We start from the raw sequence: 25,029 nt of genomic DNA on the forward strand, positions 1-25,029 counted from the left end.
GGGGAGGTCCACACTAGCAGGCTAAAATGTGGGCCCTTTACTCTTCTACTCTTATTCCTTAGGAAGCATGTAGCTTGTTAGAATATTGCCCATCTCTAGACCTTTAATTCTACTCTTAAAAATTACTTTATTGGATTTCACCTGTATAAAAACAACTGTGGGGGCTTCTAGTCAAGATGGAGGAGTAGGAAAGAACTGTGCTTGCCTCCTCCCATGCCCAAATCAAATCACAACTAAATTATAGAACAATCAACCTGGAGAACAATTGGAAGGGTAGCAGAATGGAGCTCCTATAAGTAAGGATATAAAGAAGAGGCCACTTTAGGAATGGTAGGAGGAGCAGAGACGCAAAACAGGTTGGTCTCATACCCACGTGTGGCAGTTGAGAGTTGGGAGAGAGATATCAGCTCCACAGGTCCCCACAGAAATGTGAGGGGTCCAAATCTCACACTGCACTCCTAAGCCCAGGAATCCAGTTCCCAGTGCTGGGAAGAGTGGTTCTCACAACAGCTGGTTGTGAAGAAAAGCAGCAATTCTATATCATCTCCAAAAGAATGAGTGCGGCGGGAAAACCATATGTCTTAAAACGCCTGCACACAGACTCGCTTGCACACAGGCACTCATCCTGAGCTCTAGCGAAGGGACAGCAACTCAAGAGGTACCAGAGACATACAGGGGAGAAACTGATTTGTGCAGCTTCAGGGAGAGGGCTGCCATTGTCCCTGTGTGGAGCCCTTCTCCAATGCAGCCTGCAAGGGCAGGCCGATGCAAAATCTGAATCTGCATTAACATGGAGAACACTGTTCGCCCTTCCCTGCTGACTCCCTGAGACCCTGCTTCACCCAACTTGCACACTGCCCTAGGCTCTTTCAGTACTATGACTCAAGGGCAGCTTTGGTCCATGCTACAAGCTTTCTTAAAAATTCTCCAAGGTCTGCAGGCCTCAGGCAGGTGGCAGCTGACCTCAGTGTATGCTGTGCCTTTATCTGAGTGGCACCAGGCCTGGCATTGGTGGCAGCGAGCCTCAACTCACAGCGTGGCCTCTCCCACATGCCTCTGGGCCCAGAACAGGCAGCTGCTAAATGTGGATCACTTTGTAGCTCTTAGCAGATAATCTCAGTTTGGGCACAGGCAGTAGCTGACTTTGGCCTGTACCAGAGTTCTCCCAAGATATCCCAGAACCAACACAATGGGTGGCCAGCCTCAGACCACAACAGAACACCACCTGATTAGCTCCATAAATCCCAAAAGTTGGTCTTGGCAGACACCAGAGTCCCTTAGGGGCAAATGAGACCCTGCTATGGTCATGGCCAGATCTCACAGCCAGTCAGCCTGCGCATCAACACCACCATGTGCAAACAGCAATCAAGCCTCAACTGTAACAGGAGGGCACACACATCTATACAAAGGACACTCCTAAAGCACCTGGCTCAAGTGACCGGGGAGAGTGCTCTACTGGGCTCCACAGGACACTGACTGTACAAGGCCAACCTGCCAAGAATGGGAGACATAGCAGATATACATAAAAACAGATTTTTGAATATTAATTTTATATCTTGCTACTTTACTGATTTTGTTTATCGGTTCTAGTGTTTTTTGGTGAAATATTTTGGGTTCTCTATGTGTACTATCATGTCATCTGCAAATAATGACATTTTTCTTCTTCCTTTTCAATTTGCATGTCTTCTTTTTCTTTTGTCTGATTATAGTGGCTAGGACTTCCAAAACTATATTGAGTAAAAGTGGTGAAAGTACACATCCTTCTCTCATTCATCATCTTAAGGAAAACACTTTTAGCTTTTCACTATTGAGTCTGATGTTAGCTGTGAGTTTGTAATGTATGGCCTTTATTATGTTGAGTTATGTTCCTTCTATTCCCACTTTGCTGAGAGTTTTTATCATAAATGGATACTGGATTATGTCAAGTGCTTTTTCTGGATCTATTTGTATGATCATGATTTTTATCCCTCATTTTGTTTATGTGGTAGATCACGTTAATTGACTTGCAGATATTAAACCAAACTTGCAAGCTAGGAATAAATCCCACTGGATCATGATGTATGATCTTTGTAATGTATTTTTGAGTTCAGATTGCTAATATTTTGTGGAAGATTTTTGTATCTATGTTCATCAAGAGTATTGGTCTATAATTATTATTATTATTATTTTTTTGTAATGTCTTTGGCTATGGAATCAGGGTAATAGTGGCCATATAAAATGAGGTTGGGAGCCTTCCATCATCTTGAATTTTTTGAAATAGCTTGAGAAGCACAGGTGTTAATTCTTCTTTGAATGTTTAGTAATATTCACCTGTGAAGTCATCTGGTCCAGGACTTTTGTTTGTAGAGAGTTTTTCATTACTGATTTGATTTTATTAGTAGAAATTGGTCTGTTCAGATTTTCTATTTCTTCTTGATTCATCCTTGGATGATTTTATATTTCTAGGAATTTATCCATTTCTTCCAGATTGTCCAATTAATTGGCATATAACTGTTCATAGCATTTTCTTACATTCTTTTGTATTTCTGTGGTGTCAGTTGTCACTTCTCCTTTTTCATTTATGACTTTATTTATTTGGGTTCTCTCTTTTTTTCTTGATCAGTCTAGTTAAAGGTTTATCAATTTTGTTTATCTTTCCAAAAAACCAGCTCTTAGTTTCATTGATCTTTTTTATTGTTTATTTATACTCTATTTTATTTATTTCTGCTCTGGTCTTTATTATCCCCTTCATTTTACTATCTTTGGACTTTATTTGCTATTCTTTTTCTAGTTCCTTTAGGTGTAGGGTTAGATTGTTTATTTGAGAGTCTTCTTGTTTCTTGATGTAGGCCTGTATTACTATGATTTTCCCTCTTAGGACTGATTTTGCTGTGTCCCATAGATTTTGGTTCACTGTGTTTTCATTTTCACTTGTCTCAAGATATCTTTGGAGTTCTTACTTGATCTCATTGTTAACCCATTCATTGTTTAGTAGCATGCTGTTTAGCCTCCATGTGTTTGTGTTTTTATTCAGTTTTTTCCCCCTTGCAATTGATTTCTAGTTTCATACCATTGTGTTTGGAGAAGATATTTGATATGACTTCAATTTTCTTAAATTTATTGAGACTTGTTTTGTGGCCTAACATTTGGTATATTCTGGAAAATGATCCCTATGCACTTGAAAAGAATGTACATTCTGCTGCTTTGGGGTGAGATACTCTAAAAATATCAATTAAATCCATCGGGTCTAAGGTGTCATTTAAGTTCTCTGTTTCCTTGTTGATTTTCTGCCTGGAAGATGAGTCCATTGGTGTCAATGGGATGTTGCAGTCCCTTTGTGTCCATCAATATTTGCTTTATGAATTTGGGTGCTCCTATGTTGGGTGCATAAATGTTTACAAGGGTTATATCCTCTTGTTGGATTGATCCCTTTATCATTATGTAGTGTCCTTGTTTGTCTCTTGTTATAGGCTTTGTTTTAAAGTTTATTTTGTCTGATATAAATATTGCTACCACAGTTTTTTTGTTTGTTTGTTTCCATTTGCATAAAATACCTTTTTCCATCCCTTTACTTGCAGTCTGTGTGTGTCTTTCAGTTGAAATGGGTCTCTTGCAGACAGCATATATATGAGTCTTGTCTTTTTATCCATTCAGTCACCCTACATCTTTTGATTGGAACATTTAATCCATTTATATTTAAAGTGATTATTGATAGGTATGTATATGTATATACACTAATAATGAACTATTAGAAATAGAAATTAACAATTGACAATTTCATCCAAAAAAAAATGCCTAGGAATAAATTTATCCAAGGAAGTAAAAAACGTGTACTAGGAAAGTTATAAGACATTGAAGAAGATAAAATTAAATGGAAGTATATATGGTGCTCAAGGATAGAAAGAATTAACATTGTTAAAATATCCATACTACCCAAAGTATTTTACAAATTCAGTGTAATCCCTGTCTAAATACCAATGGCATTTTTCACAGAACTAGAACAAACAATGGTAAAATTTATATGGAACCATGAAAGACCCTGAATAGCCACAGCAACCTTGAGAAAGAAGAAAAAAATTGGAGGTATCACACTACCTGATATCAAACTATACTACAAGTCTATACTAATCAAAATGGCATGGTACAGGCATAAAAACAGACACATAGATCAATGAAACAGAATAAAGAGTCCAGAAATAAATCCATACCTATGTGGTCAATTAATCTATGACATAGGAGGCAAAAGTATACAATGGGATAAAGATAGTTTATTCAACAAATGGTGTTGGGAAAACTGTACAGATACATGGAAAAGATGAAACTAGAACACTTTCTTATACCATGTACAAGAATAAAATAAAAATGGATTTAAATATAAAACCCAAAACTATAAAACTCTTAGAAGAAAGCATAGTCAGTAAAGTCTCCGACATTGATCTTAGTAATATTTTTTCTGATATTTTTCCTGTGCAAAGGGAACGAAAGCAAAAATAACAAATGGACTACAGCCAATTAAAAATTTTTGCAGAGCCAAAGAAACCATAAACCAAACGAAAAGGTACCCTACTGAATAGAAGATATTTTCCTATAATACATCTGATAAGGAGTTAATATAAAAAATTTATAAAGAACTCATATAACCTCATATCAAAAAAAAAAACACACAAATAATTCAATTAAAAAATGGGCAGAGGATCTGAATAGACATTTCTCCAGCAAGGATATACAAATGGGCAATAGACACATGAAAATATGCTCAAGTCACTAATCATGCAAATTAAACCACAATGAGATATCACCTTACACCTGTCAGAATGACTATCATTAATAAATCAACAAACAAGTGTTGGCGAGGATGTGGAAAAAGCAAAACCTAGTGCATTATTGGTGGAATTGCAAACTGAGGCAGCCACTATGGAAAACAGTTTGGAGGTTCCTGAAAAAACTATAAATAGAACTATGTTGTGACCCAGCAACTCTAATTCTAGGTACTTATACAAAGAAATCCAAAACAGTAATTTGAAAAGATATATGCACCCCTATGTTCATTGCAGCACTATTTACAATAGCCAAGACATGGAAACAGCCTAAGTGGTCGTGAATAGACCTTTATATAAAGAAGATGTGTTATATATACACAGTGGAATATTACTTAGCTATAAAAAATGAAATTTTACTATTTATGACAACATAGGTGAACCTAGAGGGTATTATGCTAAGTGAAATAAGTCGGACAGAAAGACAGATGCCATATGATTTCACTTATATGTGGAATCTAAAGAACAATATTAATGAACAAACAAAAGAGAAACAGATTCATAGACACAGAGAAAAAACTGATGTTTGCCATACAGGAAGAGACAGTGGGGGGCTGGGTGAAAAAGGTGAAGGGAGGAAGAAGTACAATTGGTAGTTACAAAATAGTCACAGGAATATAAGGCACAGCATAGGGAATATAGTCAATAATATTGTAATAAATATATGGTGTCAGATGGGTGGTCACTTTGTAAGTTACATAAATATCTAACCACCTGAAAGTAATATAATATTGAATATCAACTGTAATTAAAAAATAATTAATTGATTTTTAAAAGAAAGTGAAAACAACAACTCTGGATTCGGGGAATTTCCAATGTACAAACAAATCTGATTATGTTTATTATTAAACTAAAATCTGGTGGAAAACCAGATTGGGAAATCAACACATCAACTCTTAACATGAAGATAAAATGGAGCTGAAAGCATCATCCAAATGATTTACCCAATAACCGTTTTAAGGAAGTTTTCTGATAACATTCCCAATTGGCACCTAATACCCAGTGGCCCACAGTTTGTTATCTGTCCATTGTCTATCTGAGAAGATCAGTAAGACCTACAAGATTGAATCAACAGTCTTAGGTAATTTCTGGCTCAGCACCAAAAGCTTTGTCTAGATGAATGGCTAATGGCGAAGTTGGCTTTCTTTTAAGTTCAGTTACACACACTAGGCAGTGTATGTTGGAGTGTCTAGGAACTGTGACTAACATTTTATCTTATCACTTTGTTGAGATACCACTTTAAATATTATCCAAGTGACTGAAACTCAACAAATCCCCATAATGAAGAACTCCTGTCCAGGGGGCAGCCAGTAGAAAGGGGAGTTGCCTCTTACAGCCTCTTCAATGTTTGCATTTGGCTTTATTACAGTGGCAAACCAGTCACCCTAAGAAGAGCTGATCTTGTGGCTTGTGATTTTCCAAGCCAGATGTGCAGATGAAATGTGCAGATTAACAACAGGAAAGCATATTTGAAAAGCTTTCAAGTCCACTTGAACTTGCGTAGGTTTCACATGTACTTTGTGAGCCCAAGGTTTATGAAAGAGTATGTGTTCTTCGACCGTGGTGCCTGGAGGCCTTCGGACTGGCAGGTATTTCCACACCAAGACACTGAGACAACTGTAGCCCTGGAAAATGAGCACAGCAGGCTCTTTTCCCCACAGTTCTGGCCCCAGGAAAATACATCATTAGCTGGGACAGCAGAAAGAGGCAAGCAGTGCAGCAGTGACAGGGGAAAGAGCAACGAGGTCAAGACTAATAGCAGAGTAGCAGAAGGGAGGTGATGATCTGAGGAGAGAGGCAAGTCTGACAACCCTGCATTATGTTGTCAAATGCTAAACCAAGTGAGTCTTACTCCCTTTTAGACTGTGGGAAAGGGCGATTATAACTGAGTCTGGTTTCCCACATCATTCTCTAGTGATCATACCTCTCCAAATGGTAAGCAGATGGTTACATTGATGCAACACAAGCAGTTGAGCCCAGATGGAAAGGGCATGATAAAGGTAAAATAATAAGTGTTGTCCTTGTACAACTGCATATGTTTAGACATGAACCTTTCCTGGACACATCCCCTTTATACCGTGCCGTGCATTATGAAAGCATCTCTAACAATTTTTTGTGTTATCAGATATTTGTTCTTGTACATGATATCCCAAGTATGAGTGGCAGAAGTGCACACTTGTGTGCCAAATGCCTAATGCATGAAGGGACTAGCTATTGGTGTTGGCCAGCTGCTGACCTGGACAGGTTCTGCACAGGAAACAAACACCTTGTGTAGAACACAATGTGGCCTCTGCTGAGCCCCAAATGGACTGGTGCTGGCGAGACCTCGAAAGGAAAATCTCAGCTGCCAAATTCTCTTCTATCCAAACACAGAACTTCTCCTCTTTGCTTAACCCATAGGGCTTTGGACAATGACAAGGACACCAGGGATCCATTTCCTTGCCATCCTCTAGCATTTGTAGAGAGAGTTGTTAGCTACCCTGTGGCTGTCCTCTCTCCCCATTTCATTGCCATGATAGTTCTGATGGTGAGGTTGGTATTACCACTTTGATCTTAACTCCTACCACTTTCTCCCTTTACTCAATCACTTTAGCTACACTGACCTCCTTTGCTGTTCTTTCCTCAGTTCTGGGCCGTTACAAGTACTTCCCGCCTCAAAGATCTTCTCCTAGTCTTTGCAGGGCTAACTCCCTGGGTTCAGTGCTGCTTAAACATCACAACCTCAGAACGGCTTTCTCTGACCGTTTCATCAACCCTCTTTTCGAATCCGCTCCCCTCCATCCCTATACATTCTATTACCTACCCTGTCTTTATTTTTCTGCAAGCAATTTTATCTATCTTACAATTTTATTAATCCTTATTTGGTTGTTTTGATGTTGTTGTCTGAGTCTGCAGCTAAAATGTAGCTCTTCTTTACTGATTTCTAGTGCTGAGACAGTGCTTGATACATGGTAGGGGAGCAATAAATGTTGGTTGACTGAATTAATGAATGAATGATAAAAGGAAAATGTATAGTGTACATGCTCATTCCACATCACTCTGTTAGGCAGGGGCGGGGGGGGTGTATGACTCAAACCGGGTCTTTGGATTTCAAATTCCGTCCTATTTCCGGTATTCAAGGTTGCCGCTGTTGCAAAACTTACATTTGGTTTCAATGTTTATCCTAGGAAAAACCAAACTAATCTAGACAGTAATCCTAAGGCCACTGTCACCACCCTCATGATTTGGAATGGCTCTCATTATTTATTATGAGGCATTTTATTGTTAAGCCTCCCAAAGCTGAAAGAAGCAGTTTCCCTAAGAAAGTACAAAACTAGACACCAAAGACAATAGTTTCTGAAAGAGTGGGATCTATGAATCCTTATTGAATTTGGGGTGTTTCCAATTAGCTTCTAATAATGAGTAATGATAAAGGACACCCAAAGGGCAGAAGGCTCACCACCTCAGTATCAAGTCAACAGATTATTATCCCGATTGCAGTGTGTTACTCAAATGGTCACTTTACGTATGGATAATGACGACTTTTCTGACTCTCCAGGTCCCCTCACAGAAGAAATTTCTTTCTCTGAGAGTTGCGACTCTTGTTTTATTATACCTTCCATGTCTTCCTCATCACAAGATCCACATACATAAGAGACTACATATATTCTAAAAACCTTATTATATACTTACTAAATCTACATTAAACATTTATATTATTATTGAGTATTTTCAGATGTGATATATGCTTATTATAGAAAATTTGGAAAATATAACTCCTAAATGAGAAAATCATTCATAATCCCACATAATTTTACAGATAACTTGCAGAATAATTTAATCAAGTTCAAAAAAGAAAAATTCTCCTGGAATTGTACTAATCTTCAGTTCTGTAAGCATGATATATATTTCCATTTGTTTAGTGTTTTAAAAATGCATCTCAGTATATATATATATACACACACACGTTATATACATACATTTTATGTATTATATATAAGTATATAAGATACATATAAATAAAATATGTGCATATAATGTATTATGCATGATATATATCAAATATATGCAGGACTTATGTGAAGAAAAATGCAAAACTCAAGTACAAAAGACCTATGTATCTGAATAATTATATATCACATATGTATTGAAATATGTATTTTGAATAATATATAGATTATTTTGTGTATAGTTTTACAATGTTTCTGAATTTGAAAACAAATTTTTAATAGCTCTGTTATATTTTATCATGTGATTGCTGCATATTATTTAATTCTTGTTTTACTGTTGGCTATTGAGGTAGTTTCTCTATTGAGGTAAGTTTTTACTCTAAACAATGTTGAAATGAACATCCTTATGCACAAGTCATTGTATGCATTACTGATTATTTTCCCTAGATTTTCAGTAGTGAATTATAAGATTGAAACGTAATAACTTTTTAAAGTATCTTGATACATGGCACCAGATACTTCTAGAAAGGTTGAACTAATTTACGTGCTTTTGGCATCTTAATTTATCATTGTTCTTTGCAATATTTGCAAATTTGTATTTAACTTTCATTTTAGTTTACATTTCTTTGAGTAATAAGGGAAAACAGTTCAACAGTATTACTTGTACTTTGATAAAGTTCCCGTGTTCGGGTCCTGGAAAATGATCTGATTCCAGGTTGTTTTAGGAAGACAGGAAGTGGTATGCTGGTAAACATTTAAAAATTAGCTTTTGGGGTGGAGAGATGGGGGCATGTTGTAGCAATATGCCAGTTTCTGTGGTGTAAATACTCCTACCATGGCCTCTTTCAAAGTACCAACATGACATGACTGAACATGGAGTTGGGAAGAGGTACATTCCGTGGACTCTACTGAATGGGAATGAGCTGGTACCAGCACACCACTGGAGGAACTATATAGATTTATGGCTAAATAATGAGTTTGGAGTTGGTCAGACTTGGATTCCCAGTCTTACTACTTGCTAGCTTTGTGATCTTGGGCACACATATCATACAGAGTTGTTTTGAAGATCTAATAAGATAATGAAAGTATTCAGCACAGTGCCTGGCTCCGAGTAATAACTAAACAATAGCTGTTATTATTTTTCATACAGCACTAGCAATGTTTGATTTTTCTTTTCTGAATTCTCTGTTCCTATTCTTTGAACCATTTATCTTTCAGGGTGTTACTGTTTTTCTTATTGACTTATAAACACTTTATTTTTGGTATTAACAATTTGGAATATTTTTGGCTTTTTAAAAACGTTTTGCTTCTTAATTTTATATGTTTTTAGATACTTAGAAGTTGAAAATATGTGTTTAGATATGTCTATGATTTATTCTACTGTATTTATGCCGAGAAAACATATAATCAGACATGACATCAAAATTTTTTTAAAAAATTCTCTTCTAGTTATTTTTCTGATTTTATTTTGTGCATTTACCTGTTTAAATCTCTTAGAATTTATTTTGTTATATGAAATGTTTGAGAAATCAATTCTTAAATATATAATCCACTATGTACTGTGGGCTATGTACTATAAACATATTTCACTTTACCTCAGTTTCCTCATTTGTAAATTAAATATGATAATATTATCTACTTCACAAGTTTGTTAAGAGAACTGTTCTGAGTTATAACATGCAAAATACAAAAAACAATGCCTGATACATTGTGAGTGGTAAATGGGGTTAGCTATTATTTCATCATCATCATTGTTAGTATCATCAACATCATCTTCATTTTTTATGTGTCCCTTCCTTATGTTTTTTTTTTTCTTTTAAAGAAGATGCTTTATTAGTAAAACAAAACAACACAAATAAGACACCACACAACTACCAACAAATAGACTGACAAAGTGCTAGCTGGCGCCCAAAACCAGCTTCCATGATTGTGAACAGCTGTGAGGATTATTGTAGAATTGAATTGTTTCCCTTATCCCTGAGCTATTAGAGAGAGAGTCTAGAGACTGCAGTTCTTTATACACAGATAATGTGCTCCACGATGCACTCATTCCTCTTGCCTAGTCCTGAAGTCAGGTCTTTGACCTATTTGTTGTAGAAACTCTGTTGTGGGTAATTCAATTCTACAAAGAACAAAACATCTTGGAGGTCTACAAGACTGGGTCTTTTTCATAAACATGAAACTTCTTTCGGGAAATTTGTCCCAAATAAACAGAGGCCATTCATTGCCTTATAGACACCTAACACTGATTGTCAGGAGTGGGCCAAGCTGTGATTTCAGGGGCCCATGGAAAGATTTCTGCACCTCCCCCAAGTTTTCCAACTCCAAAATGAAAACAAAGCATGCTGTTCCACAGTTCAGTACAAGCATTAGAGAGGCACTCAGTCAGTTTTTGCTGTGAATGAATGAACACCATGTCTGATTATTGGCACTAAGTTGTACATGGCTGATCTAAGATTTTGGCTGAAAGTAGGAAGAACTGACAGGACTATCCACTGCACTTTTAAGAGGTAGGATGTCAGGAAAGATTAAGGTAGAGGGACAGAACGAATAACAGAAAATAGCAAGACAGCCTTGCCCTGCGTATGACAGTTGTATCTCATCCCCCAAACAACTTCCTGGTTCTGTATAAGGAGGCTTTTCATCACAATGTGACACAAGTTATCATGTCAAAGAGATTATGTGTGTATGCTTCCCAACTTGTGTTATACAACTCTGAACCAACAAACCAAACTCAGCAGCCATAATCTGTTGAATGTTGTCTTAATATAACATTTCATTTCTCTCCTTTGAGGTCTTTAGTCAAATGGGTGTCCATGGGTTGCTCCGTCTTCCAGGGAAGGTTTTCTAGGTATACTTGTCTTATTACTGGGTTAGTGAACATAGAGTTTCCCCTATCTGTGGTTTCTCTTTGTATGGCCAACCAAGGTCTAAAATTATTAAATGGAAAATTCCAGAAAAAACAACTCATAAGTTTCAAATTTCATGTCTCTCTGAGGAGAATGGTGAAATCTCTGTCCTACCTGAAACATAAACCATCCCTTTTTCCATTGTATCCAGGCTGTCCGAGTATATGCTATCTGCCTGTTAATCACTTAGCCAGCTGGGTGATTGGATCAGCTGTTTTGGTATTACAGTGATTGTGTTCAAATAACCCTTATTTTACCTAATAAGTCTTGCCCCAAAGCCATTCATATAACTTGTTTACAGTATAGTTACAATTGTTCATGTTATTATTAATTGTTATCGTTACTGTGCTTACTCTATATATTAAGTTTTATCATAGGTATGTATGTATAGAAAAAAACAGTACTCACGTGTATTTGATTCAGTACTATCCACAGGGTCAGCATCCACTGGGGGTCTTGGAATGTATACCCTGTGGATAAGCGGGGGAAATACCATGTAAACAGAAGATAAGCCTTGACAGGGCGGTACAGCCTCTGCTGTGAGGGAGGGGAAAGGAGGGGCTCCTATCACATGGCTCAATTTTTATTTGAGAAATTCTTTATTTCTTCTCCACTTTGGAAGGATAATATCTCAGGATACAGAATTCAAGGTTGGTAATTTATTTTTTCTCTCAACACTTCTATTTTCTCCACTCTCCTCTTGATTGAAAGGTTTCTGAGTAGAAGTCAGCTGTAATTCTCATCTTTGCTTCTCTATAAGTAAGGTATTTTTATTCTCTGGCTTCTTTCAAGAATTTTCCTTTATTTTTGATTTTCTGCAGTTTGAATATGATATGCCTAGATGTTATCATTTTGGAATTTATCCTGTTTGGTATTTTATGAGTTTCCAGGATCTGTGATTTGGTGTCTGACATTAATTTTGGAAAATTCTCAAATTAAAAAATAAGATACAAGCTTGATTCTGAGACACCTAATAGAACATGTCTCCACTTAAATTTCAATGGTTTTCAAAAAAAAATATTTATTCTTGAATTTTATTTACACTTTAAATGCACTTAGGTGCATTTAGAATAATCTTAGCAGATTTAAAAAAGAATGCCCTGTTCAAATTTTAAATGACATTATTAACTTGTGAGGATAGACAATCATGCAATATTCATCTTAGAAAAGGGTGTGTGTATTAGATAATATTAGACAATGCCTTCCGTACTCTTTCAAAGAGGCAGTTGGAGATAATTATTCCTGGAAGTTTTGGTTTTTTTTTCTTCTTTTTCTTCTTCTCTTTATACACCAATTTGGAGGAATGCTACTGATGAGGTAGGAATAAGAGTATGGGAGAAATGTTGTATGACAGCTTTTGTCTCATGCACATGAATGTAACAGATTCTGTGAATAAAGAATTGTGTCCCAACATCTTGAGAAAAGTGTCTTTATCCCTTGTACATGATAGAATCCTTGTTCACCAGGAAGGAATATAAAGAAATGGAGAGATAAATCATCTCATAATGTCAGGTAGTTGCTCATTACAGAAAGCGGGATAATAAACAAAAGCTGGAATTCTAAAATTGAGCTGCTTAATGTGAGAGGTTTAAACTCTTCTCTGGCTATAGAGTTAAAATGAAGTGTAAATTAGACAATTATCCAATGAATTTGATCAATATAGACTATCAATATGGATTAGTCAGTCCAAACAATCCTTTTCAATAGCAGTGTGTTTTTTTTTAGCTAAATTATCTAAAAAATTACTTCAATTCTCCAACATCTTTTCTTGATTATAAGTAATCTTAATTCTACTTTTCAGCGCATTAATTTGCAGAGTTTATATTCTTTAAATTCTTTTGAATATGCTTTATGATATTTAAATAACATATGTTAGTTATAATTATTGAAATCACATTACTTCTACATATATATTTAAGCTTTTTACCTTAACACCAATTTAAGTATTTTAATTAAAAACATGAAATAAAAATATAAAATAAAGTAGTTATTTATATTTTTATGCAAATGAGCCATATTTTATCTACTCATGAATGCTAAAATACGTTATATCAACAAATGCATTAATTTTAATTTTCTCAGATACACTAACTGCATAAACATTTCTGGGAAGAGGGCACAAAAACATGAATAAATGATGGCATTGAATGCCTTTTTAAAAATTTAATTTCTATAGTGGTAAAACTTGTAACACAGTTTACCATCTTAACAATTTCTAAGTGTACAGTTCAGTAATAGTAAGTATATTCACATTGTTGTACAACCAATTTCCAGAATGTTTTCATCTTGCAAAACTGAAACTCTGTACTCATTAAATAACAACTTCCCATTTTCTCCACCCTCCAGCCCCTGGCAACCATCACTCTATGTTCTTTTTCTATGAGTTTGAATACTCCAGATTCTTTGTGCAAGAAGAATTAAGCAGTATTTGTATTTTTGTAACTGGCTTATTTCATTTAGCATAATGTCCTCAAGGTTCATCCACATTGTATTATGTGCCAAAATTTCCTTACTTTTTAATGTTGAATAATATTACATTGCAAATATATACCACATTTTATTTATCCATTTAGCTGTCAATGGACACTTTGAGATCTTGTTTTCAATTTTTTTGAATATATACCCAGAAGTAGAATTGATGGATCATATGATAATTCAATTTTTAATTTTTGAGGAACCACCTTACTGTTTTCCATAACAGCTGCACCACTTTTACAATCCCACCAGCAATGCGCAAAGGTTCCAATTTCTCCACATCCTCACCAAAACTTGTTATTTTATGAGTTTTTTAAAATTATAATAGCCATCTGAATGGGTATGAAATGATAACTCATGGCGGTTTTAATTTGCATTTCCCTAATTATTAGTCATGAACATCTTCTCATGTGCTTATTGACCATTTGTGTATCCTCTTTGCAGAAATGTTTGTTCTAGTCCCTTGCCCATTTTCTCATCAGGTTATTTTTTTTTCTTGCTGCTGAGTTGTAGGAGTTCTTTACATATTCTGGACATTAACTCCTTATCAGTTACATGATTTGCAAATATTTTACCATGCCCTAGGTTGCCTTTTTGCACTTTTATATTCTTTGATGCACATAAGTTTTTAATTTTGATGTAGTTCAATTTGTCCTTTTTACTTTTGTGCCTATGCTTTTGGTGTTATATCCAAGAAATGCTTGTCAAATCCAATGTCATGAAGATATTCCCCTATGTTTTTTTTTTTTTGTTTGTTTGTTTGTTTTTTAAGAGCTTTATAGTTTTAGGTCTTACATTTAGGTCTTTCATTAATTTTGAGTTAATTTTTGTATATCACATAAGGGCTGAACTTCACTCTTTTGCATGTGGATATCCAGTTTCCTCAACACCATTTGTTGAAGAGACTGCCCTTTGCTCCATTTAATGAACTTAGCAACTTTAGCAAAGATTATTTGACCATATAAGTGAGGGTGTATTTCTGGGCTTTCTAATCTATTCCATTTGTCTATATGTCTGTCTTTATATAGGTTCCACACTGTTTTGACTACTCTAGCTTTGTAATAAGTTTTGAAAATGGGAAGTGTGAGAGCTCTAACTTCGTTTTTTTGTTTTTTTTTTTTTCAAGATTGTTTTGGTAATGCTTTTCTTTTTAATTATTATTTCTCATTCTTCTCTTTCTTTAAATATTTTCCCTCTTATTATAGCACCTTTTCTTATATAGTTTATATGTCATGCATCCTTCACATCTTGAAGAAGGATGGACTAAACACCCTAATTGAGTAACCAAAAAGTAGTTGTCTAAAATAGGCCCAAACACTGTGTGGAATAAGCCTCCAAATCCTTTCAGGAAAGGAAGTGTGGGGCTGAAATAGAGACCTAAGTAGGAGTTATAGACCTATGCTCTCATCCTGTTTACAATAATCTTCAGCATCTAATTTTGAGCAAGCCACTTGATTTCTCAAGAATCAAGAGGAGTCGGGGAGGTTTCTAAGCTCTGGAATTCTATCCTTCTTCTGGCAGACCAGAGATGTCACTTAGAGACTACATCATAGCCAAGGTAATTCAAACTCCCAGGAGCTGGGCAACCTGCTTTTTATCATCTCTGTTCTTCTCTTTTTTCCTTTATTTTCTCTCTGACTACCCATTGCTTTTCCTTCCTTCCTAAAAATTTCCTTTTCCTTTATTTTGTCATTATTGTTTCTAGTTTCACATCTTTACCTTTTTAAATTTTCATTCTATTCTCAGAAGGGAAGAAAAAACGTATCAATGTTCTAATCCTCGTGAATTTAAAGAACATGCCAGACTCTATCACTTCTTGGGAAAAGTTCAGTTAATCATAGAGATGGCATCCAAAGAGGCTGAGTAGCTGAACATTTACATACGATGACATGAGAAAACTGGGCAGATATTAGATTGGTACAAAAGTAATTGTGGTTTAAAATGTTAAAAATAATTGCAAAAACCACAATTACTTTTATACCAACGTAATACATATATACAACCTATATATTCTACTACCTGTCCATGAAATCTCCCATGGGGTTATGGAGAACAATGAAAGGTGGGGCATACAAGCCTCCTTATTTATTCCCTCAGAATATTAACCAGTCCTTTCCACCTCTTTTGTTCTTTCTCAAATCCCTGATATAGTCCTCCTAAGCTGAACAACTCCACTAGTCTCAAGCTGGTCTCTCTCACTTTATCTTTTTCCTCACCCACCTTGCACATCACTGCCTGGCTACTCTTCATTAAAAATGTACTAACAGGTGTCATCTGCTCAAAAATCTATAGTGGCTTCTTGGTATCTTTGGCATTAGTTATAATTTTTTTGTTTGGCTTTTCAGGCCCCTCATCTTAGGACAGCAACTTTATTTCCCAGCACTCACCAACAGGATTCCTTAACAGCTCACTTCTTTCATGCATTCTGCTCTTATTTCCAAGTCCTGGCCTCTGCCTATGTTTTTGTCATCATTTTTAAGAACTCTCTTCTTCTCTACCTACCCAGCTTTTTTTTCTCCTACACAAAGCTTCCCTCAACTATTCTGTACAATATAGATTTTCCTCCTAATAACTTATTGCCAATATAATGAGCATGATATATTTCAGCACTTAATTGTTCTATATATTTTGTTTCATCAGCACTGGATTATAATTTCCTTTAGGTATGTGGACTTGTATTTTCAAATTTATAAAACCATATGCAAATTAAAGATTATTTTTTCGAAATAAGAGTTTCTACTGTGTTTCCCTGAAAATGAGACCTAGCTGGACCATCAGCTCTAAGACCGGGTCTTATATTAATTTTTTCTCCAAAAGACGCATTAGAGCTGATGGTCCAGCTAGGTCTTATTTTTGGGGAAACATGGTATGTGTTCAATGACCTATGTATTCAAGTCCCTGAAATTAATTCAGTACACAGAATAAAACATGCCACTACTCTAAAAGATGATACCTAGTGTTGATGGGAACCATTGAATCTACATCAGTAAATTCCAAATTGAATTATTTATCTTCTCTGCACCAGAATGTCTAGCAGGTATACGTATTTCTGTTTTAGGAAACTACTTAAATGAATCTTTCCAATTAATGCAGTCAAGAGCAGCTCAGTGTCTTTCAAAATGACAATAATGTACAAAATAAAGAAAATACAATTAAGCCGAATCAAGAAGAAATTTCTCAACTTGTCAACAAGATAAAACAGTTGTACAGGCAGATTCCCCAAACAACAAGCCTCCAAACCTCTTGCAGATATAAATTAAGATGTTTGAGAAGTCACACAGCGAGAAAGGAGCCTAATTCAGTCATTTTCCAAATTGGTTTTAGTTCTTCCTCCAAGTAGTATGCAATACATATTCAATTATTTTTATACAAATGAGGAATGCCTCCAGGACTGCCTTTTTATAAGAGGCCATATCTACAGTAACCTCATACATGTGCTGACAGTTCACAACTCTTAGTTATGTGCAGCCTCTACTCTCCTATGTCCCTAGCTGCACTTCTCCTAAATCTTGCTCATTTCTCATGGATTCTAATGCTCACCAAGTGGAATAATCAAAAATATAAAGGCCACTGGGCTCACTCACCATTTCATTTTAATTCAGCTATGGAACTAGCAGATAATTTATACAAAGTATCTATTAAAAGGTGTTCAGATTTTTGAATAAACATGAGTTAAATATGAAGCTAGGAGTTTTCAGGAAATTTGCATATTCTTATACATTTCAATAAATCAATAAAACCCTAGGGTGAGAAAAAAGAAATGAGACTCTTTGGAGAGACTTTGCTTTTGCCTTTGCTGGGGGAGGCTGAAGGACCAAGAATATTTTCCAACAAATATGATTGTGCACATTATTCTGAATGTCTACATAGAAGCATTGTTTTCTCTGAAATCTGGAGAAAGAGCTGTGGTCTCCCAGTCACTGTAGAAAAAGGAACCATGTGTTATGTTGCAGATGGTCAGTTTCCTCTGGTCACATTCACTCACTGCATGTTGGGAAGACAAGGAGAAGTGTGAAGTGATTTGATAGAAAATGCTTTTTATACAGGAATAGAGCATTATTTATTTCTGAAAGGTCAGTTAGGAAAGGGTATCAAGCATTGCAGAGTAATACATATGAAATTAGTTAAAGTCATGAACTCCTGCAGGGGAGCTCAGTATTAAAAAGTTACTCAAAGACCTACAGTAAATGCTCTGTTAGCTGAAATGGTTAGAGAATTGGGTCCTCTGGTTAAAAATATGTTGCAGTTAAGTCTCCATTTTGATCTCTATATCATGCCTAGATTTTAAGTCTTCAGGAATTAGCGTACTGTAAAATAACAAAGGCTTTGAATTCAGACAACCTGGTTACAAATCCTGGCCACAGCCCTTATCAGATGTGTGCTGTTGATTTAGTTATCTACCCTCCCTGAGCCTTACTTTTGATATCTGGAAAATGGAGATAAAACTGGATTAAATACCATTCCAGACTTCTACATCTGGCCAAAATGGAGTTTTGAGGATTGAATTTTCCCTTTTGTTTCAAATGAGTGAAAAAGTAAACAAAACATATAAGCATTGGTTTCCAAGACAATGGATATTAGACAATGGATGGTGGTCCCTGGGGAATGAGAACTGAATGAGGTGAGACTTCTGACTGCCCGAGCTTACTACCTGGAGAAAGTGTCATGGTTATTGAACAGAAAGGAAAACCAGGTGTAGTCCAGCAAAGAGTTGAAGAGAGAGAGAGCTGAGTGTCTAGGGACACCAAGGCAGCTGGAGGTCATAAGAGAGAGTATAGATAAGAAAGAGTCACATAGAAAGAAAACTCCATAGAACTACACAGAGTCCACCCCCAAGTTCAGCAGAGTATTGATTAGCACATGCATGTGATGAAAGTAATTGAGACTGGGGGAAAAATAACCCACAAGGATTAGAGGGAACAGTACTCGTGGCTCACACAGAGACTGGAAGTGCCTGTTTCCAATAGCTAGTATGGAAAACTTTGATTGACGTCATCAAAATGGCAGCGTGAGGTGAGCCTCTGTAAAGCTGTCCTGGAATTTACAACTAATCGAACAACAATAACTCCACAAAGGACTCCCTGCACAGCAGACAGGCAAGAAGAAGAGGCCCACAACTGAATTGAACTAAAGGTGGGAGAATCATGCGAGCTGGGGAGGAGGGAAGGGAGAAGTGCGGGGATGGAGCCGCGCTGGCGCAAGACGCAGACCTAGCTCAGTGCTCCGAGCTCGCTGCATCCCGGAACTACCACAGCTGTGGGAGAGGGAAGGACTCGGACTGCTAGGGCTCCGCTTATGACCCACAGGGCTGAGGGGGCAGTATATAACACGGCTGAACCCAACGCTCTCAGCAGAGAGCTCGGAGCAAAGACTGAGGGAAGAAGGCTGAAAACGGTGGTTTAAGCCCTCACTGCCGAGCGGAGAATGGAAGCCTAAGGCACTGAGACTAACCGCTCCCTCCCTACCCTCCCAGAGCTCGCCCTGCCCCCACCTGCCCGGTGCTAGAAGCAATAAAGTAGCAGTATCAGATCAAAAGAGCAGAATATTTGCTGTTCTGAGAACTGTGGACCGCAGACACAGATTCGCAGCCCAACTAATTCCCGCAAAGGGGTGGGTGCTGTGGAAGTGGGACCGGCTGTGGTGGTGGTCGCCCCATTGCTCTGGACCACCTCTCACAACTCACCCCACCCCTGGCCCCACCTATCTAGGTGGATCACTGCAGGAGTAAACAGAACTGCTGAAACATACGGGCTCTGAATCTAGTGCAGAATGAGCTTTGGAACTTCAAAAGATCTCCGCATCCCCACAGGGACATGGCTCCCTATGACCCAGGCGAACTGTAAACAGAGGAGAAGCCCGTTTCCCAGGGATCCCCCTATTGTGTGAGAAGCTGAAATAGTGCAGAGAAAACATAGCACTACTGTGTGAGAGAGAGAAAAAAGGCTGCAGTCGGAGAGAAAATAAAACATTCTATCAACAAGTACTGGAAAACAAAACAAAGACCTCTTCCCATCTACCTTTTGCAGAAGCCACTCCTGTAATGTCTAGGAAGAGAAATAATAAATCAGTAATTGCCATGAATAACCAAGGCAACAAGACAGCTCAGAAATAAAGTGAAAAGTCTCCAGAAAAGGAATTTAAAGATATAAAAATATGTGACTTAAATGACAGAGAATTTAAGATTGCAGTTCTGAAAAAACTCAATGAGATGCAAGAAAACACAGAAAAGCAGTTTAATGAACTCAGAAACACAATCAAAGAACAACATGAGCATTTTACGAAAGAGATTAAAATTTTTAAAAAGAACCAAATAGAATTTCTGGAGATTAAGAAATCAATAGAAGAAATTAAGAATGAAATAACCAGCTTAGGTAGTAGAGTTGACCAGATGGAGGAAAGAATCAGTGACATAGAAGATGGAAACCTGGAAATTACACATATGGAAGACAAAAGAGACTTGACACTTAAAAGAAATGAAATAACTCTACAAGAACTTTCTGCCTCCATCAGAAAGAGCAATATAAGAATAATGGGCATACCAGAAGAAGAAAGAGAGAAGGGAACAGAGAATATATTCAAACAAATTGTTGATGAGAACTCCCCAAACTTCTGGACAGAACTGGATCCTCGAATCTAACAAGTAGAACACCTAATTACCTCAATCCCAACAGGCATTCTCCAAGGCACACTGTATTGAAACTGTCTAAAATCAACGACAAAGAAAGAATCCTCAAGGCAGTCAGAAAAAAGAAGATGGTAACCTACAAAGGAAAGCCCATTAGGTTATCATCAGAATTTTCAGCAGAAACTCTACAAGCCAGGAGGGAGTGGAACCAAATATTCAAACTATTGAAAGAGAAATTATGAGCCAAGAATAATATATCCAGTAAAGAAATCCTTTAGTTATGAAGGAGGAATAAAGACCTTTCCAGACTTACAGAAGTTGAGGGAATTTTCGAATACACGACCTGCACTACAAGAAATATTAAAGGAGGCTATTCGACCACCATCAACAGGGACAATTTGTAGCAACCAAAACATAAAAAGGGGGAGAGTAAAGGCCTGAACCAAAATATGGGAATAGAGAAAGTAAGTGTGCTGAAGAAACTGGAATACTCTAAATATCAAACCTTCTTTTACATAAACTTAAGGGTAATCTTTGGCTAGACTCACTAAGATAAAAAGAGAGAAGACACTAATTAACAAAATCAGAAATGAAAAAGGAGAAGTTATCATGGACACCACAGAAATACAAAGGATCATCCAAGAATACTATGAAGGACTATATGCCACCAAATTCAATAACCGAGGAGAAATGGACAAGTTTTTAGAAACATATAGCTTTCCAAAGCTAAACCATGAAGAACTGGAAAATCTGAACAGACCGATCACCAGTAACGAAACTATATCACAGAAAAAGAAAACTACAGACCAGTATCTCTGATGAATACAGATTCAAAAATCCTAAACAAAATTCTAGCAAATCGAATACAATAATGCATTAAAAAGATTATTCATCATTACCAAGTAAGGTTCATCCCTGGGGCACAAGGATGGTTCAACATCCGCAAATCCATGAATGTGATACATCACATAAACAAAATAAAGTTAATTAATTAATTAATTAATTAATCAGAAATAAAAAATAAAAAAATAAAAAAATAAAAAAATAAAAAATAAAATAAATAAATAAGTAAAAAAGGACAAAAAGCATATGATTATATCAACTGATGCAGAAAAAGCATTTGACGAGATACAACATCCATTTATGATTAAAACACTGAATAAAATAGGTAGAGAAGGAAAATACCTTAACACAATAAAGGCCATATATCACAAGCCCTCAGCTAATCTCATAATTAATGGTGAAAAACTGAAACCCTCTGCTCTACATTCAAGAACACGACAGGGCTGTCCCCAATCACCTCTGCTTTTCAATGTAGTGTTGGAAGTCCTTGCTAGAGCAATCAGGCAAGAGAAAGAAATAAAAGGCATCCAAATTGGGAATGAAGAAGTTAAATTATCACTGTTTGCAGATGATATGATGCTATATATAGAAAACCCTAAAAACTCCACCAAAAAGCTATTAGAAACAATCAACAAATACAGTAAAGTTGCTGGCTACAAAATCAACGTACAAAAATGCATTGCATTCCTATATACTAACAATGAAATCTCAGAAAAAGAAATAACAATAAATAAAAAAACAATTCCTTTGGCAATAGCAGGAAAAAGCATAAAATACCTAAGAATAAACTTAACCAAGGATATGAAGGACCTATATGCTGAAAACCATAAGATATTTTTGAAAGAAATTGAACACGACACAAAGAAATGGAAAAACATTCCATGCTCATGGATTGGAAGAATCAACATAGTTAAAATGGCCATATTACCGAAAGCAATATGCAGATTTAATGCAATCCCCATCAAAATCCCAATGGCATTTTTTAAAGAAATAGAACAAGAAATCATCAGATTTGTTTGGAACAACAAAAGGCCCTGAATAGCCAAAGCAATCTTAAGAAAAAAGAACAATACTGGAGGTATCACACTTCCTGACTTTAGCTTGTACTACAGGGCTACAATCATCAAAACAGCATAGTATTGGCAGAAAAACAGACACATAGACCAATGGAATAGAATTGGGAACCCAGAAATAAAACCACATAAATATGGACAGATAATTTTTGACAAAGAAGCTAGAAACACACAATGGAGGAAAGACAGCCTCTTCAATAAATGGTGCTGGGAGAATTGGATAGCCACATGCAAAAGAATGAAACTGGACTGCTATCTGTTACCTGTCACCATGTACCAAAATTAATTCAAAATGGATCAAAGACTTAAGCATAAGACCTGACACAATAAACTACATAGAAGAAAACATAGGTACTAAACTTATGGACCTTGGGTTCAAAGAGCATTTTATGAATTTGACTCCAAAGGCAAGGAAAGTAAAAGCTAAAATAAATGAATGAGACTATATGAAACTTAAAAGCTTCTGCACAGCAAAAGAAACCATCAACAAAATAAAGAGGCAACCAACTGAATGGGAGAAGATTTTTGCAAACAGTGCCTCTGATAAGGGTCTAATATCCAAAATATACAAGGAACACGTGAAACTCAACAACAAAAAAAACAAACATCCCAATTGAAAAATGGGCAGACCACCTGAAGAGACATTTCTCCAAAGAGGACATACAAATGGCAAATAGACATATGAAAAAAAAAAAAAAGCAACATCACTAATCATCAGAGAAATGCAAATAAAAACCACAATGAGATATCACCTCACCCCAGTCAGAATGGCTTTCATCAACAAGACAAATAGTAACAAGTGTTGGAGAGGCTGTGGAGAAAAAGGAACCCTCATGCACTGTTGGTGGGAATGCAGACTGGTGCAGCCGCGATGGAAGGCAGTGTGGAGGTTCCTCAAAAAATTACGAATAGAATTACCATATGACCCAGCAATCGCTCTCCTGGGTATCTACCCAAAAAATCTGAAAACATTTATACATAAAGACACGTGTGCTCCAATGTTTATTGCAGCTTTGTTTACGGTGGCCAAGACATGGAAACAACCAAAATGTCCTTCGATAGATGAATGGATAAAGAAGTTGTGGTATATATACACAATGGAATAGTATTTGGCGGTAAGAAAAGATGATATAGGAACATTTGTGACAACATGGATGGATCTTGAGAGTATAATGCTAAGCGAAATAAGTCAGACAGAAAAAGCAGAGAACCCTATGATTTCACTGATATGTGGTATAGAAACCAAAAACAACAAAAGAACGAGACAAACAAAGGAGAAACAAAATCTAATAGACACAGACAATAGTTTAGTGGTTACTAGAGGGTAAGGGGGGTGAGCGGTGGAAGATGAGGGTAAGGGGGATCAAATATATCATGATGGAAGGAGAACTGATTCTGGGTGGGGAACACACAATGGGATTTATAGATGATGTAATATAGAATTGTACACCTGAAATCTATGTATTTTTACTAACGATTGTCACCCCAATAAATTAATAATAAAAAAAAAAGAAAACTGTACGTCCCATGGACCTGGGAGAGTATAAGAAAGGTCTTGCCTCGATAGTAGAGAAAAATTATCTCTAAACTAAACATGGCTCTGGTATTGTATAACAAACCTAAAAAGAAAGGCTTGAAAAGATCAAAATGTTTCCTAATAACTGTGTCCTAGAATAAATCACAAGACTATTTATAAGAATAAAAAAAATCCAATACCTGGAAAATTAAAATTCACAATCCCTAATATACAATTTAAAAATACTAGTATAAAAAAAGGGAAGGCAAACATTACCCATAATGAGAAGAAAACTCAATCAAAATTGAAACATAACTGAAACAGATGTCAGAATTAGCACACAAGAACTTTCAAACAGTTATTATAATTATATTCCATATACCCAAAAAGTTAAGTGGCGACGTGGAAATAGAAAAAAAAAAAAAAGGCCCAGATTAAAATGTTAAAGATTAAAACTACTGAAATGAAGAAATAAATCAGATGGAATAAACTTCAGATTAGACCTGGTAGAAGAAAACAACATCAAATTTGAAGATATAGCCATGAAAACTGTAAACACAGAGATAAAATAACCCCCCCCAAAAAAAATGAAAAGAATATTAGTGAATTGTGGAACAACTTCAAGTGGACTAATAGATGTGCAATTGGAGTTTCTGAAAGAGAAGCAGTGATAAAAAAACATTTGAAGAAGTAATGGTGAGATTTTTATAGGAACACACACACACACACACACACTCACACACACACTCACACACGAGGAAAAAAAAGACTACACTCAGGCACATCATAATAAAATTGTTTAAAAACTGATAAAGAGAAAATCTTAAAAACAAGCAGAGAAAATACATGTTCTACATACAGAG

General features: G+C 36.2%; 1 protein-coding gene across 1 annotated transcript in view; it reads right to left on the bottom strand.

Moving 5' to 3' along the window:
• Positions 1 to 10,053: 10,053 nt before the first annotated feature.
• Positions 10,054 to 25,029, bottom strand: part of LOC308499801 (uncharacterized protein) — a 74,587-nt gene continuing 59,611 nt past the window's right edge. The window contains exon 5 of the transcript XR_013993637.1: positions 10,054 to 12,104. The gene's annotated coding sequence lies outside the window, so the exon portion shown is untranslated. The remainder of the gene's footprint in view (positions 12,105 to 25,029) is intronic.

Source organism: Rhinolophus hipposideros (assembly GCF_964194185.1).
Source record: "Rhinolophus hipposideros genome assembly, chromosome: 7".
Taxonomy (NCBI): Eukaryota; Metazoa; Chordata; class Mammalia; order Chiroptera; family Rhinolophidae; genus Rhinolophus; species Rhinolophus hipposideros.